At 41.0% G+C, this 25836-nt stretch overlaps 49 non-coding genes across 49 annotated transcripts; all 49 read left to right on the forward strand.

Annotated features, from left to right (window-relative positions):
• The first annotated feature begins 227 nt into the window (after positions 1-227).
• Trnas-cga (transfer RNA serine (anticodon CGA)) lies at positions 228-309 on the forward strand. Its single transcript has one exon. It is a non-coding gene; the product is annotated as a tRNA-Ser (tRNA).
• Positions 310-388: 79 nt separating this feature from the next.
• Trnas-cga (transfer RNA serine (anticodon CGA)) lies at positions 389-470 on the forward strand. Its single transcript has one exon. It is a non-coding gene; the product is annotated as a tRNA-Ser (tRNA).
• A 419-nt stretch (positions 471-889) lies between these two features.
• Trnas-uga (transfer RNA serine (anticodon UGA)) lies at positions 890-971 on the forward strand. Its single transcript has one exon. It is a non-coding gene; the product is annotated as a tRNA-Ser (tRNA).
• A 513-nt stretch (positions 972-1484) lies between these two features.
• Trnas-cga (transfer RNA serine (anticodon CGA)) lies at positions 1485-1566 on the forward strand. The gene has a single exon. It is a non-coding gene; the product is annotated as a tRNA-Ser (tRNA).
• Positions 1567-1985: 419 nt separating this feature from the next.
• On the forward strand, positions 1986-2067 carry Trnas-cga (transfer RNA serine (anticodon CGA)). The gene has a single exon. It is a non-coding gene; the product is annotated as a tRNA-Ser (tRNA).
• A 353-nt stretch (positions 2068-2420) lies between these two features.
• Positions 2421-2502, forward strand: Trnas-cga (transfer RNA serine (anticodon CGA)). Its single transcript has one exon. It is a non-coding gene; the product is annotated as a tRNA-Ser (tRNA).
• A 79-nt stretch (positions 2503-2581) lies between these two features.
• Positions 2582-2663, forward strand: Trnas-uga (transfer RNA serine (anticodon UGA)). Its single transcript has one exon. It is a non-coding gene; the product is annotated as a tRNA-Ser (tRNA).
• A 353-nt stretch (positions 2664-3016) lies between these two features.
• On the forward strand, positions 3017-3098 carry Trnas-cga (transfer RNA serine (anticodon CGA)). The gene has a single exon. It is a non-coding gene; the product is annotated as a tRNA-Ser (tRNA).
• Positions 3099-3177: 79 nt separating this feature from the next.
• On the forward strand, positions 3178-3259 carry Trnas-cga (transfer RNA serine (anticodon CGA)). Its single transcript has one exon. It is a non-coding gene; the product is annotated as a tRNA-Ser (tRNA).
• Positions 3260-3678: 419 nt separating this feature from the next.
• On the forward strand, positions 3679-3760 carry Trnas-cga (transfer RNA serine (anticodon CGA)). The gene has a single exon. It is a non-coding gene; the product is annotated as a tRNA-Ser (tRNA).
• A 353-nt stretch (positions 3761-4113) lies between these two features.
• Positions 4114-4195, forward strand: Trnas-cga (transfer RNA serine (anticodon CGA)). Its single transcript has one exon. It is a non-coding gene; the product is annotated as a tRNA-Ser (tRNA).
• A 79-nt stretch (positions 4196-4274) lies between these two features.
• Positions 4275-4356, forward strand: Trnas-uga (transfer RNA serine (anticodon UGA)). Its single transcript has one exon. It is a non-coding gene; the product is annotated as a tRNA-Ser (tRNA).
• A 419-nt stretch (positions 4357-4775) lies between these two features.
• Positions 4776-4857, forward strand: Trnas-cga (transfer RNA serine (anticodon CGA)). The gene has a single exon. It is a non-coding gene; the product is annotated as a tRNA-Ser (tRNA).
• Positions 4858-5210: 353 nt separating this feature from the next.
• Trnas-cga (transfer RNA serine (anticodon CGA)) lies at positions 5211-5292 on the forward strand. Its single transcript has one exon. It is a non-coding gene; the product is annotated as a tRNA-Ser (tRNA).
• A 79-nt stretch (positions 5293-5371) lies between these two features.
• Positions 5372-5453, forward strand: Trnas-cga (transfer RNA serine (anticodon CGA)). Its single transcript has one exon. It is a non-coding gene; the product is annotated as a tRNA-Ser (tRNA).
• A 419-nt stretch (positions 5454-5872) lies between these two features.
• On the forward strand, positions 5873-5954 carry Trnas-cga (transfer RNA serine (anticodon CGA)). The gene has a single exon. It is a non-coding gene; the product is annotated as a tRNA-Ser (tRNA).
• An 854-nt stretch (positions 5955-6808) lies between these two features.
• On the forward strand, positions 6809-6890 carry Trnas-cga (transfer RNA serine (anticodon CGA)). Its single transcript has one exon. It is a non-coding gene; the product is annotated as a tRNA-Ser (tRNA).
• Positions 6891-6969: 79 nt separating this feature from the next.
• On the forward strand, positions 6970-7051 carry Trnas-cga (transfer RNA serine (anticodon CGA)). The gene has a single exon. It is a non-coding gene; the product is annotated as a tRNA-Ser (tRNA).
• Positions 7052-7470: 419 nt separating this feature from the next.
• Trnas-cga (transfer RNA serine (anticodon CGA)) lies at positions 7471-7552 on the forward strand. Its single transcript has one exon. It is a non-coding gene; the product is annotated as a tRNA-Ser (tRNA).
• A 419-nt stretch (positions 7553-7971) lies between these two features.
• On the forward strand, positions 7972-8053 carry Trnas-cga (transfer RNA serine (anticodon CGA)). Its single transcript has one exon. It is a non-coding gene; the product is annotated as a tRNA-Ser (tRNA).
• Positions 8054-9102: 1049 nt separating this feature from the next.
• Trnas-cga (transfer RNA serine (anticodon CGA)) lies at positions 9103-9184 on the forward strand. The gene has a single exon. It is a non-coding gene; the product is annotated as a tRNA-Ser (tRNA).
• Positions 9185-9263: 79 nt separating this feature from the next.
• On the forward strand, positions 9264-9345 carry Trnas-uga (transfer RNA serine (anticodon UGA)). The gene has a single exon. It is a non-coding gene; the product is annotated as a tRNA-Ser (tRNA).
• Positions 9346-9764: 419 nt separating this feature from the next.
• Positions 9765-9846, forward strand: Trnas-cga (transfer RNA serine (anticodon CGA)). Its single transcript has one exon. It is a non-coding gene; the product is annotated as a tRNA-Ser (tRNA).
• A 353-nt stretch (positions 9847-10199) lies between these two features.
• Positions 10200-10281, forward strand: Trnas-cga (transfer RNA serine (anticodon CGA)). Its single transcript has one exon. It is a non-coding gene; the product is annotated as a tRNA-Ser (tRNA).
• A 580-nt stretch (positions 10282-10861) lies between these two features.
• Positions 10862-10943, forward strand: Trnas-gga (transfer RNA serine (anticodon GGA)). The gene has a single exon. It is a non-coding gene; the product is annotated as a tRNA-Ser (tRNA).
• Positions 10944-11296: 353 nt separating this feature from the next.
• Positions 11297-11378, forward strand: Trnas-cga (transfer RNA serine (anticodon CGA)). The gene has a single exon. It is a non-coding gene; the product is annotated as a tRNA-Ser (tRNA).
• Positions 11379-11958: 580 nt separating this feature from the next.
• Trnas-cga (transfer RNA serine (anticodon CGA)) lies at positions 11959-12040 on the forward strand. Its single transcript has one exon. It is a non-coding gene; the product is annotated as a tRNA-Ser (tRNA).
• Positions 12041-12554: 514 nt separating this feature from the next.
• On the forward strand, positions 12555-12636 carry Trnas-uga (transfer RNA serine (anticodon UGA)). Its single transcript has one exon. It is a non-coding gene; the product is annotated as a tRNA-Ser (tRNA).
• Positions 12637-12988: 352 nt separating this feature from the next.
• Trnas-cga (transfer RNA serine (anticodon CGA)) lies at positions 12989-13070 on the forward strand. Its single transcript has one exon. It is a non-coding gene; the product is annotated as a tRNA-Ser (tRNA).
• Positions 13071-14521: 1451 nt separating this feature from the next.
• Trnas-cga (transfer RNA serine (anticodon CGA)) lies at positions 14522-14603 on the forward strand. The gene has a single exon. It is a non-coding gene; the product is annotated as a tRNA-Ser (tRNA).
• A 79-nt stretch (positions 14604-14682) lies between these two features.
• Positions 14683-14764, forward strand: Trnas-uga (transfer RNA serine (anticodon UGA)). The gene has a single exon. It is a non-coding gene; the product is annotated as a tRNA-Ser (tRNA).
• A 419-nt stretch (positions 14765-15183) lies between these two features.
• Positions 15184-15265, forward strand: Trnas-cga (transfer RNA serine (anticodon CGA)). The gene has a single exon. It is a non-coding gene; the product is annotated as a tRNA-Ser (tRNA).
• A 1015-nt stretch (positions 15266-16280) lies between these two features.
• Positions 16281-16362, forward strand: Trnas-cga (transfer RNA serine (anticodon CGA)). The gene has a single exon. It is a non-coding gene; the product is annotated as a tRNA-Ser (tRNA).
• Positions 16363-17377: 1015 nt separating this feature from the next.
• Trnas-cga (transfer RNA serine (anticodon CGA)) lies at positions 17378-17459 on the forward strand. Its single transcript has one exon. It is a non-coding gene; the product is annotated as a tRNA-Ser (tRNA).
• Positions 17460-17878: 419 nt separating this feature from the next.
• On the forward strand, positions 17879-17960 carry Trnas-uga (transfer RNA serine (anticodon UGA)). The gene has a single exon. It is a non-coding gene; the product is annotated as a tRNA-Ser (tRNA).
• Positions 17961-18814: 854 nt separating this feature from the next.
• On the forward strand, positions 18815-18896 carry Trnas-cga (transfer RNA serine (anticodon CGA)). The gene has a single exon. It is a non-coding gene; the product is annotated as a tRNA-Ser (tRNA).
• Positions 18897-18975: 79 nt separating this feature from the next.
• On the forward strand, positions 18976-19057 carry Trnas-uga (transfer RNA serine (anticodon UGA)). Its single transcript has one exon. It is a non-coding gene; the product is annotated as a tRNA-Ser (tRNA).
• A 580-nt stretch (positions 19058-19637) lies between these two features.
• On the forward strand, positions 19638-19719 carry Trnas-cga (transfer RNA serine (anticodon CGA)). Its single transcript has one exon. It is a non-coding gene; the product is annotated as a tRNA-Ser (tRNA).
• A 79-nt stretch (positions 19720-19798) lies between these two features.
• Trnas-uga (transfer RNA serine (anticodon UGA)) lies at positions 19799-19880 on the forward strand. The gene has a single exon. It is a non-coding gene; the product is annotated as a tRNA-Ser (tRNA).
• Positions 19881-20394: 514 nt separating this feature from the next.
• Positions 20395-20476, forward strand: Trnas-uga (transfer RNA serine (anticodon UGA)). The gene has a single exon. It is a non-coding gene; the product is annotated as a tRNA-Ser (tRNA).
• Positions 20477-20895: 419 nt separating this feature from the next.
• Positions 20896-20977, forward strand: Trnas-uga (transfer RNA serine (anticodon UGA)). Its single transcript has one exon. It is a non-coding gene; the product is annotated as a tRNA-Ser (tRNA).
• Positions 20978-21879: 902 nt separating this feature from the next.
• Trnas-uga (transfer RNA serine (anticodon UGA)) lies at positions 21880-21961 on the forward strand. The gene has a single exon. It is a non-coding gene; the product is annotated as a tRNA-Ser (tRNA).
• Positions 21962-22475: 514 nt separating this feature from the next.
• Trnas-uga (transfer RNA serine (anticodon UGA)) lies at positions 22476-22557 on the forward strand. The gene has a single exon. It is a non-coding gene; the product is annotated as a tRNA-Ser (tRNA).
• Positions 22558-23733: 1176 nt separating this feature from the next.
• On the forward strand, positions 23734-23815 carry Trnas-uga (transfer RNA serine (anticodon UGA)). Its single transcript has one exon. It is a non-coding gene; the product is annotated as a tRNA-Ser (tRNA).
• A 353-nt stretch (positions 23816-24168) lies between these two features.
• Trnas-cga (transfer RNA serine (anticodon CGA)) lies at positions 24169-24250 on the forward strand. Its single transcript has one exon. It is a non-coding gene; the product is annotated as a tRNA-Ser (tRNA).
• Positions 24251-24329: 79 nt separating this feature from the next.
• On the forward strand, positions 24330-24411 carry Trnas-uga (transfer RNA serine (anticodon UGA)). The gene has a single exon. It is a non-coding gene; the product is annotated as a tRNA-Ser (tRNA).
• Positions 24412-24991: 580 nt separating this feature from the next.
• Trnas-cga (transfer RNA serine (anticodon CGA)) lies at positions 24992-25073 on the forward strand. The gene has a single exon. It is a non-coding gene; the product is annotated as a tRNA-Ser (tRNA).
• Positions 25074-25152: 79 nt separating this feature from the next.
• On the forward strand, positions 25153-25234 carry Trnas-uga (transfer RNA serine (anticodon UGA)). The gene has a single exon. It is a non-coding gene; the product is annotated as a tRNA-Ser (tRNA).
• A 514-nt stretch (positions 25235-25748) lies between these two features.
• Positions 25749-25830, forward strand: Trnas-uga (transfer RNA serine (anticodon UGA)). The gene has a single exon. It is a non-coding gene; the product is annotated as a tRNA-Ser (tRNA).
• Positions 25831-25836: the final 6 nt, after the last annotated feature.

Genomic DNA, 25836 nt, shown 5'->3' on the forward strand with positions numbered 1-25836 from the left:
AACTGTAGAGTGGGAGAAAGAAAATGAAAGAAATCGTAGACAAAATTTAGAAAGTCAGATGAAATGTTTGTTATTTTATTTCCTAAACATTGTGTGCTGTGTATGGACGAGTGTGTCGAGGATAGAATTTCTTATTGTGCATTTGGAATAGTATTGATGTGTTATTTTGAGCTGGTGAAACCCTCCCAAGAAGTTGTTTGAGTCTGTTTTACTTGACTGCCGTGAGTGCTGTGATGGCCGAGTGGTTAAGGCGTTGGACTCGAAATCCAATGGGATATTCCCGCGCAGGTTCGAATCCTGTTCACAGCGTCTTACTTTTAGTTTTGCTATTTAACTAAAGCTGACTTTCTACAAGATAGTTCCTTTACTAGTGAGGGGATATGGGAGAGCTGTGATGGCCGAGTGGTTAAGGCGTTGGACTCGAAATCCAATGGGTTATTCCCGCGCAGGTTCGAATCCTGTTCACAGCGTATCTTTTTGCATGTTGTGTGGTTAACGTCTTTCTTTTGGCATCTCGTTTGAAAGGCCACTGGTGAATACTGTTGGATGACACAAAATATGACAAAAGACTGGCCCGAGTAGAAAGTAGACAGCTGAACTGTAGAGTGGGAGAAAGAAAATGAAAGAAATCGTAGACAAAATTTAGAAAGTCAGATGAAATGTTTGTTATTTTATTTCCTAAACATTGTGTGCTGTGTATGGACGAGTGTGTCGAGGATAGAATTTGTTATTGTGCATTTGGAATAGTATTGATGTCTCATTTTGAGCTGGTGAAACCCTCCCAAGAAGTTGCTTGAGTTTGTCATAGCGTTTTACTTTTAGTTTTGCTATTTAACTAAAGCTGACTTTCTACAAGATAGTTCCTTTAGTAGTGAGGGGATATGGGAGAGCTGTGATGGCCGAGTGGTTAAGGCGTTGGACTTGAAATCCAATGGGTTATTCCCGCGCAGGTTCGAATCCTGTTCACAGCGTATCTTTTTGCATGTTGTGTGGTTAACGTCTTTCTTTTGGCATCTCGTTTGAAAGGCCACTGGTGAATACTGTTGGATGACACAAAATATGAAAAAGACTGGCCCGAGTAGAAAGTAGACAGCTGAACTGTAGAGTGGGAGAAAGAAAATGAAAGAAATCGTAGACAAAATTTAGAAAGTCAGATGAAATGTTTGTTATTTTATTTCCTAAACATTGTGTGCTGTGTATGGACGAGTGTGTCGAGGATAGAATTTCTTATTGTGCATTTGGAATAGTATTGATGTGTCATTTTGAGCTGGTGAAACCCTCCCAAGAAGTTGCTTGAGTCTGTTTGACTTGACTGCCGTGAGTGCTGTGATGGCCGAGTGGTTAAGGAGTTGGACTCGAAATCCAATGGGATATTCCCGCGCAGGTTCGAATCCTGTTCACAGCGTCTTACTTTTAGTTTTGCTATTTAACTAAAGCTGACTTTCTACAAGATAGTTCCTTTACTAGTGAGGGGATATGGGAGAGCTGTGATGGCCGAGTGGTTAAGGCGTTGGACTCGAAATCCAATGGGTTATTCCCGCGCAGGTTCGAATCCTGTTCACAGCGTATCTTTTTGCATGTTGTGTGGTTAACGTCTTTCTTTTGGCATCTCGTTTGAAAGGCCACTGGTGAATACTGTTGGATGACACAAAATATGACAAAAGACTGGCCCGAGTAGAAAGTAGACAGCTCAACTGTAGAGTGGGAGAAAGAAAATGAAAGAAATCGTAGACAAAATTTAGAAAGTCAGATGAAATGTTTGTTAGTTTATTTCCTAAACATTGTGTGCTGTGTATGGACGAGTGTGTCGAGGATAGAATTTGTTATTGTGCATTTGGAATAGTATTGATGTGTCATTTTGAGCTGGTGAAACCCTCCCAAGAAGTTGCTTGAGTTTGTCATAGCGTTTTACTTTTAGTTTTGCTATTTAACTAAAGCTGACTTTCTACAAGATAGTTCCTTTACTAGTGAGGGGATATGGGAGAGCTGTGATGGCCGAGTGGTTAAGGCGTTGGACTCGAAATCCAATGGGTTATTCCCGCGCAGGTTCGAATCCTGTTCACAGCGTATCTTTTTGCATGTTGTGTGATTAACGTCTTTCTTTTGGCATCTCGTTTGAAAGGCCACTGGTTAATTTTGTTGGATGACACAAAATATGACAAAAGACTGGCCCGAGTAGAAAGTAGACAGCTGAACTGTAGAGTGTGAGAAAGAAAATGAAAGAAATCGTAGACAAAATTTAGAAAGTCAGATGAAATGTTTGTTAGTTTATTTCCTAAACATTGTGTGCTGTGTATGGACGAGTGTGTCGAGGATAGAATTTGTTATTGTGCATTTGGAATAGTATTGATGTGTCATTTTGAGCTGGTGAAACCCTCCCAAGAAGTTGCTTGAGTCTGTTTGACTTGACTGCCGTGAGTGCTGTGATGGCCGAGTGGTTAAGGCGTTGGACTCGAAATCCAATGGGTTATTCCCGCGCAGGTTCGAATCCTGTTCACAGCGTCTTACTTTTAGTTTTGCTATTTAACGAAAGCTGACTTTCTACAAGATAGTTCCTTTACTAGTGAGGGGATATGGGAGAGCTGTGATGGCCGAGTGGTTAAGGCGTTGGACTTGAAATCCAATGGGTTATTCCCGCGCAGGTTCGAATCCTGTTCACAGCGTATCTTTTTGCATGTTGTGTGGTTAACGTCTTTCTTTTGGCATCTCGTTTGAAAGGCCACTGGTGAATACTGTTGGATGACACAAAATATGACAAAAGACTGGCCCGAGTAGAAAGTAGACAGCCAAACTGTAGAGTTGGAGAAAGAAAATGAAAGAAATCGTAGACAAAATTTAGAAAGTCAGATGAAATGTTTGTCAGTTTATTTCCTAAACATTGTGTGCTGTGTATGGACGAGTGTGTCGAGGATAGAATTTGTTATTGTGCATTTGGAATAGTATTGATGTGTCATTTTGAGCTGGTGAAACCCTCCCAAGAAGTTGCTTGAGTCTGTTTGACTTGACTGCCGTGAGTGCTGTGATGGCCGAGTGGTTAAGGCGTTGGACTCGAAATCCAATGGGTTATTCCCGCGCAGGTTCGAATCCTGTTCACAGCGTCTTACTTTTAGTTTTGCTATTTAACTAAAGCTGACTTTCTACAAGATAGTTCCTTTACTAGTGAGGGGATATGGGAGAGCTGTGATGGCCGAGTGGTTAAGGCGTTGGACTCGAAATCCAATGGGTTATTCCCGCGCAGGTTCGAATCCTGTTCACAGCGTATCTTTTTGCATGTTGTGTGGTTAACGTCTTTCTTTTGGCATCTCGTTTGAAAGGCCACTGGTGAATACTGTTGGATGACACAAAATATGACAAAAGACTGGCCCGAGTAGAAAGTAGACAGCTCAACTGTAGAGTGGGAGAAAGAAAATGAAAGAAATCGTAGACAAAATTTAGAAAGTCAGATGAAATGTTTGTTATTTTATTTCCTAAACATTGTGTGTTGTGTATGGACGAGTGTGTCGAGGATAGAATTTGTTATTGTGCATTTGGAATAGTATTGATGTGTCATTTTGAGCTGGTGAAACCCTCCCAAGAAGTTGCTTGAGTTTGTCATAGCGTTTTACTTTTAGTTTTGCTATTTAACTAAAGCTGACTTTCTACAAGATAGTTCCTTTACTAGTGAGGGGATATGGGAGAGCTGTGATGGCCGAGTGGTTAAGGCGTTGGACTCGAAATCCAATGGGTTATTCCCGCGCAGGTTCGAATCCTGTTCACAGCGTATCTTTTTGCATGTTGTGTGATTAACGTCTTTCTTTTGGCATCTCGTTTGAAAGGCCACTGGTTAATACTGTTGGATGACACAAAATATGACAAAAGACTGGCCCGAGTAGAAAGTAGACAGCTAAACTGTAGAGTGGGAGAAAGAAAATGAAAGAAATCGTAGACAAAATTTAGAAAGTCAGATGAAATGTTTGTTAGTTTATTTCCTCAACATTGTGTGCTGTGTATGGACGAGTGTGTCGAGGATAGAATTTGTTATTGTGCATTTGGAATAGTATTGATGTGTCATTTTGAGCTGGTGAAACCCTCCCAAGAAGTTGCTTGAGTCTGTTTGACTTGACTGCCGTGAGTGCTGTGATGGCCGAGTGGTTAAGGCGTTGGACTCGAAATCCAATGGGTTATTCCCGCGCAGGTTCGAATCCTGTTCACAGCGTCTTACTTTTAGTTTTGCTATTTAACGAAAGCTGACTTTCTACAAGATAGTTCCTTTACTAGTGAGGGGATATGGGAGAGCTGTGATGGCCGAGTGGTTAAGGCGTTGGACTTGAAATCCAATGGGTTATTCCCGCGCAGGTTCGAATCCTGTTCACAGCGTATCTTTTTGCATGTTGTGTGGTTAACGTCTTTCTTTTGGCATCTCGTTTGAAAGGCCACTGGTGAATACTGTTGGATGACACAAAATATGACAAAAGACTGGCCCGAGTAGAAAGTAGACAGCCAAACTGTAGAGTTGGAGAAAGAAAATGAAAGAAATCGTAGACAAAATTTAGAAAGTCAGATGAAATGTTTGTCAGTTTATTTCCTAAACATTGTGTGCTGTGTATGGACGAGTGTGTCGAGGATAGAATTTGTTATTGTGCATTTGGAATAGTATTGATGTGTCATTTTGAGCTGGTGAAACCCTCCCAAGAAGTTGCTTGAGTTTGTCATAGCGTTTTACTTTTACTTTTGCTATTTAACTAAAGCTGACTTTCTACAAGATAGTTCCTTTACTAGTGAGGGGATATGGGAGAGCTGTGATGGCCGAGTGGTTAAGGCGTTGGACTCGAAATCCAATGGGTTATTCCCGCGCAGGTTCGAATCCTGTTCACAGCGTATCTTTTTGCATGTTGTGTGATTAACGTCTTTCTTTTGGCATCTCGTTTGAAAGGCCACTGGTTAATACTGTTGGATGACACAAAATATGACAAAAGACTGGCCCGAGTAGAAAGTAGACAGCTAAACTGTAGAGTGGGAGAAAGAAAATGAAAGAAATCGTAGACAAAATTTAGAAAGTCAGATGAAATGTTTGTTAGTTTATTTCCTCAACATTGTGTGCTGTGTATGGACGAGTGTGTCGAGGATAGAATTTGTTATTGTGCATTTGGAATAGTATTGATGTGTCATTTTGAGCTGGTGAAACCCGCCCAAGAAGTTGCTTGAGTCTGTTTGACTTGACTGCCGTGAGTGCTGTGATGGCCGAGTGGTTAAGGCGTTGGACTCGAAATCCAATGGGTTATTCCGGCGCAGGTTCGAATCCTGTTCACAGCGTCTTACTTTTAGTTTTGCTATTTAACTAAAGCTGACTTTCTACAAGATAGTTCCTTTACTAGTGAGGGGATATGGGAGAGCTGTGATGGCCGAGTGGTTAAGGCGTTGGACTCGAAATCCAATGGGTTATTCCCGCGCAGGTTCGAATCCTGTTCACAGCGTATCTTTTTGCATGTTGTGTGGTTAACGTCTTTCTTTTGGCATCTCGTTTGAAAGGCCACTGGTGAATACTGTTGGATAACACAAAATATGACAAAAGACTGGCCCGAGTAGAAAGTAGACAGCTCAACTGTAGAGTGGGAGAAAGAAAATGAAAGAAATCGTAGACAAAATTTAGAAAGTCAGATCAAATGTTTGTTATTTTATTTCCTAAACATTGTGTGTTGTGTATGGACGAGTGTGTCGAGGATAGAATTTGTTATTGTGCATTTGGAATAGTATTGATGTGTCATTTTGAGCTGGTGAAACCCTCCCAAGAAGTTGCTTGAGTTTGTCATAGCGTTTTACTTTTAGTTTTGCTATTTAACTAAAGCTGACTTTCTACAAGATAGTTCCTTTACTAGTGAGGGGATATGGGAGAGCTGTGATGGCCGAGTGGTTAAGGCGTTGGACTCGAAATCCAATGGGTTATTCCCGCGCAGGTTCGAATCCTGTTCACAGCGTATCTTTTTGCATGTTGTGTGATTAACGTCTTTCTTTTGGCATCTCGTTTGAAAGGCCACTGGTTAATTTTGTTGGATGACACAAAATATGACAAAAGACTGGCCCGAGTAGAAAGTAGACAGCCAAACTGTAGAGTGGGAGAAAGAAAATGAAAGAAATCGTAGACAAAATTTAGAAAGTCAGATGAAATGTTTGTTCGTTTATTTCCTAAACATTGTGTGCTGTGTATGGACGAGTGTGTCGAGGATAGAATTTGTTATTGTGCATTTGGAATAGTACTGATGTCTCATTTTGAGCTGGTGAAACCCTCCCAAGACGTTGCTTGAGTTTGTCATAGCGTTTTACTTTTAGTTTTGCTATTTAACTAAAGCTGACTTTCTACAAGATAGTTCCTTTACTAGTGAGGGGATATGGGAGAGCTCTGATGGCCGAGTGGTTAAGGCGTTGGACTCGAAATCCAATGGGTTATTCCCGCGAAGGTTCGAATCCTGTTCACAGCGTATCTTTTTGCATGTTGTGTGATTAACGTCTTTCTTTTGGCATCTCGTTTGAAAGGCCACTGGTTAATTTTGTTGGATGACACAAAATATGACAAAAGACTGGCCCGAGTAGAAAGTAGACAGCTGAACTGTAGAGTGTGAGAAAGAAAATGAAAGAAATCGTAGACAAAATTTAGAAAGTCAGATGAAATGTTTGTTAGTTTATTTCCTAAACATTGTGTGCTGTGTATGGACGAGTGTGTCGAGGATAGAATTTGTTATTGTGCATTTAGAATAGTATTGATGTGTCATTTTGAGCTGGTGAAACCCACCCAAGAAGTTGCTTGAGTCTGTTTGACTTGACTGCCGTGAGTGCTGTGATGGCCGAGTGGTTAAGGCGTTGGACTCGAAATCCAATGGGATATTCCCGCGCAGGTTCGAATCCTGTTCACAGCGTCTTACTTTTAGTTTTGCTATTTAACTAAAGCTGACTTTCTACAAGATAGTTCCTTTACTAGTGAGGGGATATGGGAGAGCTGTGATGGCCGAGTGGTTAAGGCGTTGGACTCGAAATCCAATGGGTTATTCCCGCGCAGGTTCGAATCCTGTTCACAGCGTATCTTTTTGCATGTTGTGTGGTTAACGTCTTTCTTTTGGCATCTCGTTTGAAAGGCCACTGGTGAATACTGTTGGATGACACAAAATATGACAAAAGACTGGCCCGAGTAAAAAGTAGACAGCTCAACTGTAGAGTGGGAGAAAGAAAATGAAAGAAATCGTAGACAAAATTTAGAAAGTCAGATCAAATGTTTGTTATTTTATTTCCTAAACATTGTGTGTTGTGTATGGACGAGTGTGTCGAGGATAGAATTTGTTATTGTGCATTTGGAATAGTATTGATGTGTCATTTTGAGCTGGTGAAACCCTCCCAAGAAGTTGCTTGAGTTTGTCATAGCGTTTTACTTTTAGTTTTGCTATTTAACTAAAGCTGACTTTCTACAAGATAGTTCCTTTACTAGTGAGGGGATATGGGAGAGCTGTGATGGCCGAGTGGTTAAGGCGTTGGACTCGAAATCCAATGGGTTATTCCCGCGCAGGTTCGAATCCTGTTCACAGCGTATCTTTTTGCATGTTGTGTGATTAACGTCTTTCTTTTGGCATCTCGTTTGAAAGGCCACTGGTTAATTTTGTTGGATGACACAAAATATGACAAAAGACTGGCCCGAGTAGAAAGTAGACAGCCAAACTGTAGAGTGGGAGAAAGAAAATGAAAGAAATCGTAGACAAAATTTAGAAAGTCAGATGAAATGTTTGTTCGTTTATTTCCTAAACATTGTGTGCTGTGTATGGACGAGTGTGTCGAGGATAGAATTTGTTATTGTGCATTTGGAATAGTACTGATGTCTCATTTTGAGCTGGTGAAACCCTCCCAAGACGTTGCTTGAGTTTGTCATAGCGTTTTACTTTTAGTTTTGCTATTTAACTAAAGCTGACTTTCTACAAGATAGTTCCTTTACTAGTGAGGGGATATGGGAGAGCTGTGATGGCCGAGTGGTTAAGGCGTTGGACTCGAAATCCAATGGGTTATTCCCGCGCAGGTTCGAATCCTGTTCACAGCGTATCTTTTTGCATGTTGTGTGGTTAACGTCTTTCTTTTGGCATCTCGTTTGAAAGGCCACTGGTGAATACTGTTGGATGACACAAAATATGACAAAAGACTGGCCCGAGTAGAAAGTAGACAGCTCAACTGTAGAGTGGGAGAAAGAAAATGAAAGAAATCGTAGACAAAATTTAGAAAGTCAGATGAAATGTTTGTTATTTTATTTCCTAAACATTGTGTGCTGTGTATGGACGAGTGTGTCGAGGATACAATTTGTTATTGTGCATTTGCAATAGTATTGATGTGTCATTTTGAACTGGTGAAACCCTCCCAAGAAGTTGCTTGAGTCTGTTTGTCTTGACTGCCGTGAGTGCTGTGATGGCCGAGTGGTTAAGGCGTTGGACTTGAAATCCAATGGGTTATTTCCGCGCAGGTTCGAATCCTGTTTTACAACGTATCTTTTTGCATGTTGTGTGATTAACATCTTTCTTTTGGCATCTCGTTTGAAAGGCCACTGGTGAATACTGTTGGATGACACAAAATATGACAAAAGACTGGCCCGAGTAGAAAGTAGACAGCTCAACTGTAGAGAGGGAGAAAGAAAATTAAAGAAATCGTAGACAAAATTTAGAAAGTCAGATGAAATGTTTGTTAGTTTATTTCCTAAACATTGTGTGCTGTGTATGGACGAGTGTCTCGAGGATAGAATTTGTTATTGTGCATTTGGAATAGTATTGATGTGTCATTTTGAACTGGTGAAACCCTCCCAAGAAGTTGCTTGAGTCTGTTTGATGACACAAAATATGACAAAAGACTGGCCCGAGTAGAAAGTAGACAGCTCAACTGTAGAGTGGGAGAAAGAAAATGAAAGAAATCGTAGACAAAATTTAGAAAGTCAGATGAAATGTTTGTTAGTTTATTTCCTAAACATTGTGTGCTGTGTATGGACGAGTGTCTCGAGGATAGAATTTGTTATTGTGCATTTGGAATAGTATTGATGTGTCATTTTGAACTGGTGAAACCCTCCCAAGAAGTTGCTTGAGTCTGTTTGACTTGACTGCCGTGAGTGCTGTGATGGCCGAGTGGTTAAGGCGTTGGACTCGAAATCCAATGGGATATTCCCGCGCAGGTTCGAATCCTGTTCACAGCGTCTTACTTTTAGTTTTGCTATTTAACTAAAGCTGACTTTCTACAAGATAGTTCCTTTACTAGTGAGGGGATATGGGAGAGCTGTGATGGCCGAGTGGTTAAGGCGTTGGACTTGAAATCCAATGGGTTATTCCCGCGCAGGTTCGAATCCTGTTCACAGCGTATCTTTTTGCATGTTGTGTGGTTAACGTCTTTCTTTTGGCATCTCGTTTGAAAGGCCACTGGTGAATACTGTTGGATGACACAAAATATGACAAAAGACTGGCCCGAGTAGAAAGTAGACAGCCAAACTGTAGAGTTGGAGAAAGAAAATGAAAGAAATCGTAGACAAAATTTAGAAAGTCAGATGAAATGTTTGTTAGTTTATTTCCTAAACATTGTGTGCTGTGTATTGACGAGTGTGTCGAGGATAGAATTTGTTATTGTGCATTTGGAATAGTATTGATGTGTCATTTTGAGCTGGTGAAACCCTCCCGAGACGTTGCTTGAGTTTGTCATAGCGTTTTACTTTTAGCTTTGCTATTTAACTAAAGCTGACTTTCTACAAGATAGTTCCTTTACTAGTGAGGGGATATGGGAGAGCTGTGATGGCCGAGTGGTTAAGGCGTTGGACTCGAAATCCAATGGGTTATTCCCGCGCAGGTTCGAATCCTGTTCACAGCGTACCTTTTTGCATGTTGTGTGATTAACGTCTTTCTTTTGGCATCTCGTTTGAAAGGCCACTGGTTAATTTTGTTGGATGACACAAAATATGACAAAAGACTGGCCCGAGTAGAAAGTAGACAGCTAAACTGTAGAGTGGGAGAAAGAAAATGAAAGAAATCGTAGACAAAATTTAGAAAGTCAGATGAAATGTTTGTTAGTTTATTTCCTAAACATTGTGTGCTGTGTATGGACGAGTGTGTCGAGGATAGAATTTGTTATTGTGCATTTGGAATAGTATTGATGTGTCATTTTGAACTGGTGAAACCTTCCCAAGAAGTTGCTTGAGTCTGTTTGACTTGACTGCCGTGAGTGCTGTGATGGCCGAGTGGTTAAGGCGTTGGACTCGAAATCCAATGGGATATTCCCGCGCAGGTTCGAATCCTGTTCACAGCGTCTTACTTTTAGTTTTGCTATTTAACTAAAGCTGACTTTCTACAAGATAGTTCCTTTACTAGTGAGGGCATATGGGAGAGCTGTGATGGCCGAGTGGTTAAGGCGTTGGACTTGAAATCCAACGGGTTATTCCCGCGCAGGTTCGAATCCTGTTCACAACGTATCTTTTTGCATGTTGTGTGGTTAACGTCTTTCTTTTGGCATCTCGTTTGAAAGGCCACTGGTGAATACTGTTGGATGACACAAAATATGACAAAAGACTGGCCCGAGTGGAAAGTAGACAGCCAAACTGTAGAGTTGGAGAAAGAAAATGAAAGAAATCGTAGACAAAATTTAGAAAGTCAGATGAAATGTTTGTTGTTTTATTTCCTAAACATTGTGTGCTGTGTATGGACGAGTGTGTCGAGGATAGAATTTGTTATTGTGCATTTGGAATAGTATTGATGTATCATTTTGAGCTGGTGAAACCCTCCCAAGAAGTTGCTTGAGTTTGTCATAGCTTCTTACTTTTAGTTTTGCTATTTAACTAAAGCTGACTTTCTACAAGATAGCTCCTTTACTAGTGAGGGGATATGGGAGAGCTGTGATGGCCGAGTGGTTAAGGCGTTGGACTGGAAATGCAATGGGTTATTCCCGCGCAGGTTCGAATCCTGTTCACAGCGTATCTTTTTGCATGTTGTGTGGTTAACGTCTTTCTTTTGGCATCTCGTTTGAAAGGCCACTGGTGAATACTGTTGGATGACACAAAATATGACAAAAGACTGGCCCGAGTAGAAAGTAGACAGCTCAACTGTAGAGTGGGAGAAAGAAAATGAAAGAAATCGTAGACAAAATTTAGAAAGTCAGATGAAATGTTTGTTAGTTTATTTCCTAAACATTGTGTGCTGTGTATGGACGAGTGTGTCGAGGATAGAATTTGTTATTGTGCATTTGGAATAGTATTGATGTGTCATTTTGAGCTGGTGAAACCCTCCCAAGAAGTTGCTTGAGTCTGTTTGACTTGACTGCCGTGCGTGCTGTGATGGCCGAGTGGTTAAGGCGTTGGACTCGAAATCCAATGGGATATTCCCGCGCAGGTTCGAATCCTGTTCACAGCGTCTTACTTTTAGTTTTGCTATTTAACTAAAGCTGACTTTCTACAAGATAGTTCCTTTACTAGTGAGGGGATATGGGAGAGCTGTGATGGCCGAGTGGTTAAGGCGTTGGACTTGAAATCCAATGGGTTATTCCCGCGCAGGTTCGAATCCTGTTCACAACGTATCTTTTTGCATGTTGTGTGGTTAACGTCTTTCTTTTGGCATCTCGTTTGAAAGGCCACTGGTGAATACTGTTGGATGACACAAAATATGACAAAAGACTGGCCCGAGTGGAAAGTAGACAGCCAAACTGTAGAGTTGGAGAAAGAAAATGAAAGAAATCGTAGACAAAATTTAGAAAGTCAGATGAAATGTTTGTTATTTTATTTCCTAAACATTGTGTGCTGTGTATGGACGAGTGTGTCGAGGATAGAATTTGTTATTGTGCATTTGGAATAGTATTGATGTGTCATTTTGAGCTGGTGAAACCCTCCCAAGAAGTTGCTTGAGTTTGTCATAGCGTTATACTTTTAGTTTTGCTATTTAACTAAAGCTGACTTTCTACAAGATAGTTCCTTTACTAGTGAGGGGATATGGGAGAGCTGTGATGGCCGAGTGGTTAAGGCGTTGGACTCGAAATCCAATGGGTTATTCCCGCGCAGGTTCGAATCCTGTTCACAGCGTATCTTTTTGCATGTTGTGTGATTAACGTCTTTCTTTTGGCATCTCGTTTGAAAGGCCACTGGTTAATACTGTTGGATGACACAAAATATGACAAAAGACTGGCCCGAGTAGAAAGTAGACAGCTCAACTGTAGAGTGGGAGAAAGAAAATGAAAGAAATCGTAGACAAAATTTAGAAAGTCAGATGAAATGTTTGTTAGTTTATTTCCTAAACATTGTGTGCTGTGTATGGACGAGTGTGTCGAGGATAGAATTTGTTTTTGTGCATTTGGAATAGTATTGATGTGTCATTTTGAGCTGGTGAAACCCTCCCAAGAAGTTGCTTGAGTCTGTTTGACTTGACTGCCGTGAGTGCTCTGATGGCCGAGTGGTTAAGGAGTTGGACTCGAAATCCAATGGGATATTCCCGCGCAGGTTCGAATCCTGTTCACAGCGTCTTACTTTTAGTTTTGCTATTTAACTAAAGCTGACTTTCTACAAGATAGTTCCTTTACTAGTGAGGGGATATGGGAGAGCTGTGATGGCCGAGTGGTTAAGGCGTTGGACTTGAAATCCAATGGGTTATTCCCGCGCAGGTTCGAATCCTGTTCACAGCGTATCTTTTTGCATGTTGTGTGGTTAACGTCTTTCTTTTGGCATCTCGTTTGAAAGGCCACTGGTGAATACTGTTGGATGACACAAAATATGAAAAAGACTGGCCCGAGTAGAAAGTAGACAGCTCAACTGTAGAGTGGGAGAAAGAAAATGAAAGAAATCGTAGACAAAATTTAGAAAGTCAGATGAAATGTTTGTTATTTTATTTCCTAAACATTGTGTGCTGTGTATGGACGAGTGTGTCGAGGATAGAATTTGTTATTGTGCATTTGGAATAGTATTGATGTGTCATTTTGAGCTGGTGAAACCCTCCCAAGAAGTTGCTTGAGTCTGTTTGACTTGACTGCCGTGAGTGCTGTGATGGCCGAGTGGTTAAGGCGTTGGACTCGAAATCCAATGGGATATTCCCGCGCAGGTTCGAATCCTGTTCACAGCGTCTTACTTTTAGTTTTGCTATTTAACTAAAGCTGACTTTCTACAAGATAGTTCCTTTACTAGTGAGGGGATATGGGAGAGCTATGATGGCCGAGTGGTTAAGGCGTTGGACTCGAAATCCAATGGGTTATTCCCGCGCAGGTTCGAATCCTGTTCACAGCGTATCTTTTTGCATGTTGTGTGGTTAACGTCTTTCTTTTGGCATCTCGTTTGAAAGGCCACTGGTGAATACTGTTGGATGACACAAAATATGACAAAAGACTGGCCCGAGTAGAAAGTAGACAGCCAAACTGTAGAGTTGGAGAAAGAAAATGAAAGAAATCGTAGACAAAATTTAGAAAGTCTGATGAAATGTTTGTTGTTTTATTTCCTAAACATTGTGTGCTGTGTATGGACGAGTGTGTCGAGGATAGAACTTGTTATTGTGCATTTGGAATAGTATTGATGTGTCATTTTGAGCTGGTGAAACCCTCCCAAGAAGTTGCTTGAGTTTGTCATAGCGTTTTACTTTTAGTTTTGCTATTTAACTAAAGCTGACTTTCTACAAGATAGTTCCTTTACTAGTGAGGGGATATGGGAGAGCTGTGATGGCCGAGTGGTTAAGGCGTTGGACTTGAAATCCAATGGGTTATTCCCGCGCAGGTTCGAATCCTGTTCACAACGTATCTTTTTGCATGTTGTGTGGTTAACGTCTTTCTTTTGGCATCTCGTTTGAAAGGCCACTGGTGAATACTGTTGGATGACACAAAATATGACAAAAGACTGGCCCGAGTAGAAAGTAGACAGCCAAACTGTAGAGTTGGAGAAAGAAAATGAAAGAAATCGTAGACAAAATTTAGAAAGTCAGATGAAATGTTTGTTAGTTTATTTCCTAAACATTGTGTGCTGTGTATGGACGAGTGTGTCGAGGATAGAATTTGTTATTGTGCATTTGAAATAGTATTGATGTGTCATTTTGAACTGGTGAAACCCTCCCAAGAAGTTGCTTGAGTCTGTTTGTCTTGACTGCCGTGAGTGCTGTGATGGCCGAGTGGTTAAGGCGTTGGACTTGAAATCCAATGGGTTATTCCCGCGCAGGTTCGAATCCTGTTTTACAACGTATCTTTTTGCATGTTGTGTGATTAACATCTTTCTTTTGGCATCTCGTTTGAAAGGCCACTGGTGAATACTGTTGGATGACACAAAATATGACAAAAGACTGGCCCGAGTAGAAAGTAGACAGCTCAACTGTAGAGTGGGAGAAAGAAAATGAAAGAAATCGTAGACAAAATTTAGAAAGTCAGATGAAATGTTTGTTAGTTTATTTCCTAAACATTGTGTGCTGTGTATGGACGAGTGTCTCGAGGATAGAATTTGTTATTGTGCATTTGGAATAGTATTGATGTGTCATTTTGAACTGGTGAAACCCTCCCAAGAAGTTGCTTGAGTCTGTTTGACTTGACTGCCGTGAGTGCTGTGATGGCCGAGTGGTTAAGGCGTTGGACTCGAAATCCAATGGGATATTCCCGCGCAGGTTCGAATCCTGTTCACAGCGTCTTACTTTTAGTTTTGCTATTTAACTAAAGCTGACTTTCTACAAGATAGTTCCTTTACTAGTGAGGGGATATGGGAGAGCTGTGATGGCCGAGTGGTTAAGGCGTTGGACTTGAAATCCAATGGGTTATTCCCGCGCAGGTTCGAATCCTGTTCACAGCGTATCTTTTTGCATGTTGTGTGGTTAACGTCTTTCTTTTGGCATCTCGTTTGAAAGGCCACTGGTGAATACTGTTGGATGACACAAAATATGACAAAAGACTGGCCCGAGTAGAAAGTAGACAGCCAAACTGTAGAGTTGGAGAAAGAAAATGAAAGAAATCGTAGACAAAATTTAGAAAGTCAGATGAAATGTTTGTTAGTTTATTTCCTAAACATTGTGTGCTGTGTATTGACGAGTGTGTCGAGGATAGAATTTGTTATTGTGCATTTGGAATAGTATTGATGTGTCATTTTGAGCTGGTGAAACCCTCCCGAGACGTTGCTTGAGTTTGTCATAGCGTTTTACTTTTAGTTTTGCTATTTAACTAAAGCTGACTTTCTACAAGATAGTTCCTTTACTAGTGAGGGGATATGGGAGAGCTGTGATGGCCGAGTGGTTAAGGCGTTGGACTCGAAATCCAATGGGTTATTCCCGCGCAGGTTCGAATCCTGTTCACAGCGTACCTTTTTGCATGTTGTGTGATTAACGTCTTTCTTTTGGCATCTCGTTTGAAAGGCCACTGGTTAATTTTGTTGGATGACACAAAATATGACAAAAGACTGGCCCGAGTAGAAAGTAGACAGCTCAACTGTAGAGTGGGAGAAAGAAAATGAAAGAAATCGTAGACAAAATTTAGAAAGTCAGATGAAATGTTTGTTAGTTTATTTCCTAAACATTGTGTGCTGTGTATGGACGAGTGTGTCGAGGATAGAATTTGTTATTGTGCATTTGGAATAGTATTGATGTGTCATTTTGAACTGGTGAAACCTTCCCAAGAAGTTGCTTGAGTCTGTTTGACTTGACTGCCGTGAGTGCTGTGATGGCCGAGTGGTTAAGGTGTTGGACTCGAAATCCAATGGGATATTCCCGCGCAGGTTCGAATCCTGTTCACAGCGTCTTACTTTTAGTTTTGCTATTTAACTAAAGCTGACTTTCTACAAGATAGTTCCTTTACTAGTGAGGGGATATGGGAGAGCTGTGATGTCCGAGTGGTTAAGGCGTTGGACTCGAAATCCAATGGGTTATTCCCGCGCAGGTTCGAATCCTGTTCACAACGTATCTTTTTGCATGTTGTGTGGTTAACGTCTTTCTTTTGGCATCTCGTTTGAAAGGCCACTGGTGAATACTGTTGGATGACACAAAATATGACAAAAGACTGGCCCGAGTGGAAAGTAGACAGCCAAACTGTAGAGTTGGAGAAAGAAAATGAAAGAAATCGTAGACAAAATTTAGAAAGTCAGATGAAATGTTTGTTATTTTATTTCCTAAACATTGTGTGCTGTGTATGGACGAGTGTGTCGAGGATAGAATTTGTTATTGTGCATTTGGAATAGTATTGATGTGTCATTTTGAGCTGGTGAAACCCTCCCAAGAAGTTGCTTGAGTTTGTCATAGCGTTTTACTTTTAGTTTTGCTATTTAACTAAAGCTGACTTTCTACAAGATAGTTCCTTTACTAGTGAGGGGATATGGGAGAGCTGTGATGGCCGAGTGGTTAAGGCGTTGGACTCGAAATCCAATGGGTTATTCCCGCGCAGGTTCGAATCCTGTTCACAGCGTATCTTTTTGCATGTTGTGTGATTAACGTCTTTCTTTTGGCATCTCGTTTGAAAGGCCACTGGTTAATTTTGTTGGATGACACAAAATATGACAAAAGACTGGCCCGAGTAGAAAGTAGACAGCTCAACTGTAGAGTGGGAGAAAGAAAATGAAAGAAATCGTAGACAAAATTTAGAAAGTCAGATGAAATGTTTGTTAGTTTATTTCCTAAACATTGTGTGCTGTGTATGGACGAGTGTGTCGAGGATAGAATTTGTTATTGTGCATTTGGAATAGTATTGATGTGTCATTTTGAACTGGTGAAACCCTCCCAAGAAGTTGCTTGAGTCTGTTTGACTTGACTGCCGTGAGTGCTGTGATGGCCGAGTGGTTAAGGCGTTGGACTCGAAATCCAATGGGATATTCCCGCGCAGATTCGAATCCTGTTCACAGCGTCTTAATTTTAGTTTTGCTATTAAACTAAAGCTGACTTTCTACAAGATAGTTCCTTTACTAGTGAGGGGATATGGGAGAGCTGTGATGGCCGAGTGGTTAAGGCGTTGGACTTGAAATCCAATGGGTTATTCCCGCGCAGGTTCGAATCCTGTTCACAACGTATCTTTTTGCATGTTGTGTGGTTAACGTCTTTCTTTTGGCATCTCGTTTGAAAGGCCACTGGTGAATACTGTTGGATGACACAAAATATGACAAAAGACTGGCCCGAGTGGAAAGTAGACAGCCAAACTGTAGAGTGGGAGAAAGAAAATGAAAGAAATCGTAGACAAAATTTAGAAAGTCAGATGAAATGTTTGTTGTTTTATTTCCTAAACATTCTGTGCTGTGTATGGACGAGTGTGTCGAGGATAGAATTTGTTATTGTGCATTTGGAATAGTATTGATGTGTCATTTTGAGCTGGTGAAACCCTCCCAAGAAGTTGCTTGAGTTTGTCATAGCGTTTTACTTTTAGTTTTGCTATTTAACTAAAGCTGACTTTCTACAAGATAGTTCCTTTACTAGTGAGGAGATATGGGAGAGCTGTGATGGCCGAGTGGTTAAGGCGTTGGACTCGAAATCCAATGGGTTATTCCCGCGCAGGTTCGAATCCTGTTCACAGCGTATCTTTTTGCATGTTGTGTGATTAACGTCTTTCTTTTGGCATCTCGTTTGAAAGGCCACTAGTGAATACTGTTGGATGACACAAAATATGACAAAAGACTGGCCCGAGTAGAAAGTAGACAGCTAAACTGTAGAGTGGGAGAAAGAAAATGAAAGAAATCGTAGACAAAATTTAGAAAGTCAGATGAAATGTTTGTTAGTTTATTTCCTAAACATTGTGTGCTGTGTATGGACGAGTGTGTCGAGGATAGAATTTGTTATTGTGCATTTGGAATAGTATTGATGTATCATTTTGAGCTGGTGAAACCCTCCCAAGAAGTTGCTTGAGTTTGTCATAGCTTCTTACTTTTAGTTTTGCTATTTAACTAAAGCTGACTTTCTACAAGATAGTTCCTTTACTAGTGAGGGGATATGGGAGAGCTGTGATGGCCGAGTGGTTAAGGCGTTGGACTTGAAATCCAATGGGTTATTCCCGCGCAGGTTCGAATCCTGTTCACAGCGTATCTTTTTGCATGTTGTGTGGTTAACGTCTTTCTTTTGGCATCTCGTTTGAAAGGCCACTGGTGAATACTGTTGGATGACACAAAATATGACAAAAGACTGGCCCGAGTAGAAAGTAGACAGCTAAACTGTAGAGTGGGAGAAAGAAAATGAAAGAATTCGTAGACAAAATTTAGAAAGTCAGATGAAATGTTTGTTAGTTTATTTCCTAAACATTGTGTGCTGTGTATGGACGAGTGTGTCGAGGATAGAATTTGTTATTGTGCATTTGGAATAGTATTGATGTATCATTTTGAGCTGGTGAAACCCTCCCAAGAAGTTGCTTGAGTTTGTCATAGCTTCTTACTTTTAGTTTTGCTATTTAACTAAAGCTGACTTTCTACAAGATAGTTCCTTTACTAGTGAGGGGATATGGGAGAGCTGTGATGGCCGAGTGGTTAAGGCGTTGGACTTGAAATGCAATGGGTTATTCCCGCGCAGGTTCGAATCCTGTTCACAGCGTATCTTTTTGCATGTTGTGTGGTTAACGTCTTTCTTTTGGCATCTCGTTTGAAAGGCCACTGGTGAATACTGTTGGATGACACAAAATATGACAAAAGACTGGCCCGAGTAGAAAGTAGACAGCTAAACTGTAGAGTGGGAGAAAGAAAATGAAAGAAATCGTAGACAAAATTTAGAAAGTCAGATGAAATGTTTGTTAGTTTATTTCCTAAACATTGTGTGCTGTGTATGGACGAGTGTGTCGAGGATAGAATTTGTTATTGTGCATTTGGAATAGTATTGATGTGTCATTTTGAGCTGGTGAAACCCTCCCAAGAAGTTGCTTGAGTCTGTTTGACTTGACTGCCGTGAGTGCTGTGATGGCCGAGTGGTTAAGGCGTTGGACTCGAAATCCAATGGGATATTCCCGCGCAGGTTCGAATCCTGTTCACAGCGTCTTACTTTTAGTTTTGCTATTTAACTAAAGCTGACTTTCTACAAGATAGTTCCTTTACTAGTGAGGGGATATGGGAGAGCTGTGATGGCCGAGTGGTTAAGGCGTTGGACTTGAAATCCAATGGGTTATTCCCGCGCAGGTTCGAATCCTGTTCACAGCGTATCTTTTTGCATGTTGTGTGGTTAACGTCTTTCTTTTGGCATCTCGTTTGAAAGGCCACTGGTGAATACTGTTGGATGACACAAAATATGACAAAAGACTGGCCCGAGTAAAAAGTAGACAGCTAAACTGTAGAGTGGGAGAAAGAAAATGAAAGAATTCGTAGACAAAATTTAGAAAGTCAGATGAAATGTTTGTTAGTTTATTTCCTAAACATTGTGTGCTGTGTATGGACGAGTGTGTCGAGGATAGAATTTGTTATTGTGCATTTGGAATAGTGTTGATGTGTGATTTTGAGCTGGTGAAACCCTCCCAAGAAGTTGCTTGAGTTTCTCATAGCGTCTTACTTTTAGTTTTGCTATTTAACTAAAGCTGACTTTCTACAAGATATTTCCTTTACTAGTGAGGGGATATGGGAGAGCTGTGATGGCCGAGTGGCTAAGGCGTTGGACTTGAAATCCAATGGCATATTCCCGGGCAGGTTCGAATCTTGTTCATAGCTTCTTACTTTTAGTTTTGCTATTTAACTAAAGCTGACTTTCTACAAGACAGTTCCTTTACTAGTGAGGGGATATGGGAGAGCTGTGATGGCCGAGTGGTTAAGGCGTTGGACTCGAAATCCAATGGTATATTCCCGCGCAGGTTCGAATCCTGTTCACAGCGTCTTACTTTTAGTTTTGCTATTTTACTAAAGCTGACTTTCTACAAGATAGTTCCTTTACTAGTGAGGGGATATGGGAGAGCTGTGATGGCCGAGTGGTTAAGGCGTTGGACTTGAAATCCAATGGGTTATTCCCGCGCAGGTTCGAATCCTGTTCACAGCGTATCTTTTTGCATGTTGTGTGATTAACGTCTTTCTTTTGGCATCTCGTTTGAAAGGCCACTGGTGAATACTGTTGGATGACACAAAATATGACAAAAGACTGGCCCGAGTAAAAAGTAGACAGCTCAACTGTGGAGTGGGAGAAAGAAAATGAAAGAAATCGTAGACAAAATTTAGAAAGTCAGATGAAATGTTTGTTAGTTTATTTCCTAAACATTGTGTGCTGTGTATGGACGAGTGTGTCGAGGATAGAATTTGTTATTGTGCATTTGGAATTGTATTGAGGTGTCATTTTGAGCTGGTGAAACCCTCCCAAGAAGTTGCTTGAGTCTGTTTGACTTGACTGCCGTGAGTGCTGTGATGGCCGAGTGGTTAAGGCGTTGGACTCGAAATCCAATGGGATATTCCCGCGCAGTTTCGAATCCTGTTCATAGCTTCTTACTTTTAGTTTTGCTATTTAACTAAAGCTGACTTTCTACAAGATAGTTCCTTTACTAGTGAGGGGATATGGGAGAGCTGTGATGGCCGAGTGGTTAAGGCGTTGGACTTGAAATCCAATGGGTTATTCCCGCGCAGGTTCGAATCCTGTTCACAGCGTATCTTTTTGCATGTTGTGTGATTAACGTCTTTCTTTTGGCATCTCGTTTGAAAGGCCACTGGTGAATAGTGTTGGATGACACAAAATATGACAAAAGACTGGCCCGAGTAGAAAGTAGACAGCTAAACTGTAGAGTGGGAGAAAGAAAATAAAAGAAATCGTAGACAAAATTTAGAAAGTCAGATGAAATGTTTGTTAGTTTATTTTCTAAACATTGTGTTCTGTGTATGGACGAGTGTCTCGAGGATAGAATTTGTTATTGTGCATTTGGAATAGTATTGATGTATCATTTTGAGCTGGTGAAACCCTCCCAAGAAGTTGATTGAGTTTGTCATAGCTTCTTACTTTTAGTTTTGCTATTTAACTAAAGCTGACTTTCTACAAGATAGTTCCTTTACTAGTGAGGGGATATGGGAGAGCTGTGATGGCCGAGTGGTTAAGGCGTTGGACTTGAAATCCAATGGGTTATTCCCGCGCAGGTTCGAATCCTGTTCACAGCGTATCTTTTTGCATGTTGTGTGATTAACGTCTTTCTTTTGGCATCTCGTTTGAAAGGCCACTGGTGAATACTGTTGGATGACACAAAATATGACAAAAGACTGGCCCGAGTAAAAAGTAGACAGCTCAACTGTAGAGTGGGAGAAAGAAAATGAAAGAAATCGTAGACAAAATTTAGAAAGTCAGATGAAATGTTTGTTAGTTTATTTCCTAAACATTGTGTGCTGTGTATGGACGAGTGTGTCGAGGATAGAATTTGTTATTGTGCATTTGGAATAGTGTTGATGTGTCATTTTGAGCTGGTGAAACCCTCCCAAGAAGTTGCTTGAGTTTCTCATAGCGTCTTACTTTTAGTTTTGCTATTTAACTAAAGCTGACTTTCTACAAGATGTTTCCTTTACTAGTGAGGGGATATGGGAGAGCTGTGATGGCCGAGTGGTTAAGGCGTTGGACTTGAAATCCAATGGGATATTCCCGCGCAGGTTCGAATCTTGTTCATAGCTTCTTACTTTTAGTATTGCTATTTAACTAAAGCTGACTTTCTAGAAGATAGTTCCTTTACTAGTGAGGGGATATGGGAGAGCTGTGATGGCCGAGTGGTTAAGGCGTTGGACTCGAAATCCAATGGTATATTCCCGCGCAGGTTCGAATCTTGTTCATATCTTCTTACTTTTAGTTTTGCTATTTAACTAAAGCTGACTTTCTACAAGATAGTTCCTTTACTAGTGAGGGGATATGGGAGAGCTGTGATGGCCGAGTGGTTAAGGCGTTGGACTCGAAATCCAATGGTGTATTCCCGCGCAGGTTCGAATCCTGTTCACAGCGTCTTACTTTTAGTTTTGCTATTTAACTAAAGCTGACTTTCTACAAGATAGTTCCTTTACTAGTGAGGGGATATGGGAGAGCTGTGATGGCCGAGTGGTTAAGGCGTTGGACTTGAAATCCAATGGGTTATTCCCGCGCAGGTTCGAATCCTGTTCACAGCGTATCTTTTTGCATGTTGTGTGATTAACGTCTTTCTTTTGGCATCTCGTTTGAAAGGCCACTGGTGAATACTGTTGGATGACACAAAATATGACAAAAGACTGGCCCGAGTAAAAAGTAGACAGCTCAACTGTGGAGTGGGAGAAAGAAAATGAAAGAAATCGTAGACAAAATTTAGAAAGTCAGATGAAATGTTTGTTATTTTATTTCCTAAACATTGTGTGCTGTGTATGGACGAGTGTGTCGAGGATAGAATTTGTTATTGTGCATTTGGAATTGTATTAATGTGTCATTTTGAGCTGGTGAAACCCTCCCAAGAAGTTGCTTGAGTCTGTTTGACTTGACTGCCGTGAGTGCTGTGATGGCCGAGTGGTTAAGGCGTTGGACTCGAAATCCAATGGTATATTACCGCACAAGTTCGAATCCTGTTCATAGCGTCTTACTTTTAGTTTTGCTATTTAACTAAAGCTGACTTTCTACAAGATAGTTCCTTTACTAGTGAGGGGATATGGGAGAGCTGTGATGGCCGAGTGGTTAAGGCGTTGGACTTGAAATCCAATGGGTTATTCCCGCGCAGGTTCGAATCCTGTTCACAGCGTATCTTTTTGCATGTTGTGTGATTAACGTCTTTCTTTTGGCATCTCGTTTGAAAGGCCACTGGTGAATACTGTTGGATGACACAAAATATGACAAAAGACTGGCCCGAGTAAAAAGTAGACAGCTAAACTGTAGAGTGGGAGAAAGAAAATGAAAGAATTCGTAGACAAAATTTAGAAAGTCAGATGAAATGTTTGTTATTTTATTTCCTAAACATTGTGTGCTGTGTATGGACGAGTGTGTCGAGGATAGAATTTGTTATTGTGCATTTGGAATTGTATTAATGTGTCATTTTGAGCTGGTGAAACCCTCCCAAGAAGTTGCTTGAGTCTGTTTGACTTGACTGCCGTGAGTGCTGTGATGGCCGAGTGGTTAAGGCGTTGGACTCGAAATCCAATTGGATATTACCGCGCAGGTTCGAATCCTGTTCATAGCTTCTTACTTTTAGTTTTGCTATTAAACTAAAGCTGACTTTCTACAAGATAGTTCCTTTACTACTAAGGGGATATGGGAGAGCTGTGATGGCCGAGTGGTTAAGGCGTTGGACTTGAAATCCAATGGTTTATTCCCGCGCAGGTTCGAATCCTGTTCACAGCGTGTCTTTTTGCATGTTGTGTGATTAACGTCTTTCTTTTGGCATCTCGTTTGAAAGGCCACTGGTGAATACTGTTGGATGACAAAAAATATGACAAAAGACTGGCCCCAGTAGAAAGTAGACAGCTCAACTGTAGAGTGGGAGAAAGAAAATGAAAGAAATCGTAGACAAAATTTAGAAAGTCAGATGAAATGTTTCTTATTTTTTTTCCTAAACATTGTGTGCTGTGTATGGACGAGTGTGTCGAGGATAGAATTTGTTATTGTGCATTTGGAATAGTGTTGATGTGTCATTTTGAGCTGGTGAAACCCTCCCAAGAAGTTGCTTGAGTTTCTCATAGCGTCTTACTTTTAGTTTTGCTATTTAACTAAAGCTGACTTTCTACAAGACAGTTCCTTTACTAGTGAGGGGATATGGGAGAGCTGTGATGGCCGAGTGGTTAAGGCGTTGGACTCGAAATCCAATGGTATATTCCCGCGCAGGTTCGAATCCTGTTATTGGCTTCTTAGTTTTAGTTTTGCTATTTAACTAAAGCTGACTTTCTACAAGATAGTTCCTTTACTAGTGAGGGGATATGGTAGAGCTGTGATGGCCGAGTGGTTAAGGCGTTGGACTTGAAATCCAATGGGTTATTCCCGCGCAGGTTCGAATCCTGTTCACAGCGTATCTTTTTGCATGTTGTGTGATTAACGTCTTTCTTTTGGCATCTCGTTTGAAAGGCCACTGGTGAATACTGTTGGATGACAAAAAATATGACAAAAGACTGGCCCGAGTAAAAAGTAGACAGCTCAACTGTGGAGTGGGAGAAAGAAAATGAAAGAAATCGTAGACAAAATTTAGAAAGTCAGATGAAATGTTTGTTAGTTTATTTCCTAAACATTGTGTGCTGTGTATGGACGAGTGTGTCGAGGATAGAATTTGTTATTGTGCATTTGGAATAGTATTGATGTGTCATTTTGAGCTGGTGAAACCCTCCCAAGAAGTTGCTTGAGTCTGTTTGACTTGACTGCCGTGAGTGCTGTGATGGCCGAGTGGTTAAGGCGTTGGACTCGAAATCCAATGGGATATTCCCGCGCAGGTTCGAATCCTGTTCACAGCGTCTTACTTTTAGTTTTGCTATTTAACTAAAGCTGACTTTCTACAAGATAGTTCCTTTACTAGTGAGGGGATATGGGAGAGCTGTGATGGCCGAGTGGTTAAGGCGTTGGACTTGAAATCCAATGGGTTATTCCCGCGCAGGTTCGAATCCTGTTCACAGCGTATCTTTTTGCATGTTGTGTGGTTAACGTCTTTCTTTTGGCATCTCGTTTGAAAGGCCACTGGTGAATACTGTTGGATGACACAAAATATGACAAAAGACTGGCCCGAGTAAAAAGTAGACAGCTAAACTGTAGAGTGGGAGAAAGAAAATGAAAGAATTCGTAGACAAAATTTAGAAAGTCAGATGAAATGTTTGTTAGTTTATTTCCTAAACATTGTGTGCTGTGTATGGACGAGTGTGTCGAGGATAGAATTTGTTATTGTGCATTTGGAATAGTGTTGATGTGTGATTTTGAGCTGGTGAACCCCTCCCAAGAAGTTGCTTGAGTTTCTCATAGCGTCTTACTTTTAGTTTTGCTATTTAACTAAAGCTGACTTTCTACAAGATATTTCCTTTACTAGTGAGGGGATATGGGAGAGCTGTGATGGCCGAGTGGCTAAGGCGTTGGACTTGAAATCCAATGGCATATTCCCGGGCAGGTTCGAATCTTGTTCATAGCTTCTTACTTTTAGTTTTGCTATTTAACTAAAGCTGACTTTCTACAAGACAGTTCCTTTACTAGTGAGGGGATATGGGAGAGCTGTGATGGCCGAGTGGTTAAGGCGTTGGACTCGAAATCCAATGGTATATTCCCGCGCAGGTTCGAATCCTGTTCACAGCGTCTTACTTTTAGTTTTGCTATTTAACTAAAGCTGACTTTCTACAAGATAGTTCCTTTACTAGTGAGGGGATATGGGAGAGCTGTGATGGCCGAGTGGTTAAGGCGTTGGACTTGAAATCCAATGGGTTATTCCCGCGCAGGTTCGAATCCTGTTCACAGCGTATCTTTTTGCATGTTGTGTGATTAACGTCTTTCTTTTGGCATCTCGTTTGAAAGGCCACTGGTGAATACTGTTGGATGACACAAAATATGACAAAAGACTGGCCCGAGTAAAAAGTAGACAGCTCAACTGTGGAGTGGGAGAAAGAAAATGAAAGAAATCGTAGACAAAATTTAGAAAGTCAGATGAAATGTTTGTTAGTTTATTTCCTAAACATTGTGTGCTGTGTATGGACGAGTGTGTCGAGGATAGAATTTGTTATTGTGCATTTGGAATTGTATTAAGGTGTCATTTTGAGCTGGTGAAACCCTCCCAAGAAGTTGCTTGAGTCTGTTTGACTTGACTGCCGTGAGTGCTGTGATGGCCGAGTGGTTAAGGCGTTGGACTCGAAATCCAATGGGATATTACCGCGCAGTTTCGAATCCTGTTCATAGCTTCTTACTTTTAGTTTTGCTATTTAACTAAAGCTGACTTTCTACAAGATAGTTCCTTTACTAGTGAGGGGATATGGGAGAGCTGTGATGGCCGAGTGGTTAAGGCGTTGGACTTGAAATCCAATGGGTTATTCCCGCGCAGGTTCGAATCCTGTTCACAGCGTATCTT

This window comes from Haliotis asinina, chromosome 5, assembly GCF_037392515.1.
Source record: "Haliotis asinina isolate JCU_RB_2024 chromosome 5, JCU_Hal_asi_v2, whole genome shotgun sequence".
Lineage (NCBI taxonomy): Eukaryota > Metazoa > Mollusca > Gastropoda > Lepetellida > Haliotidae > Haliotis > Haliotis asinina.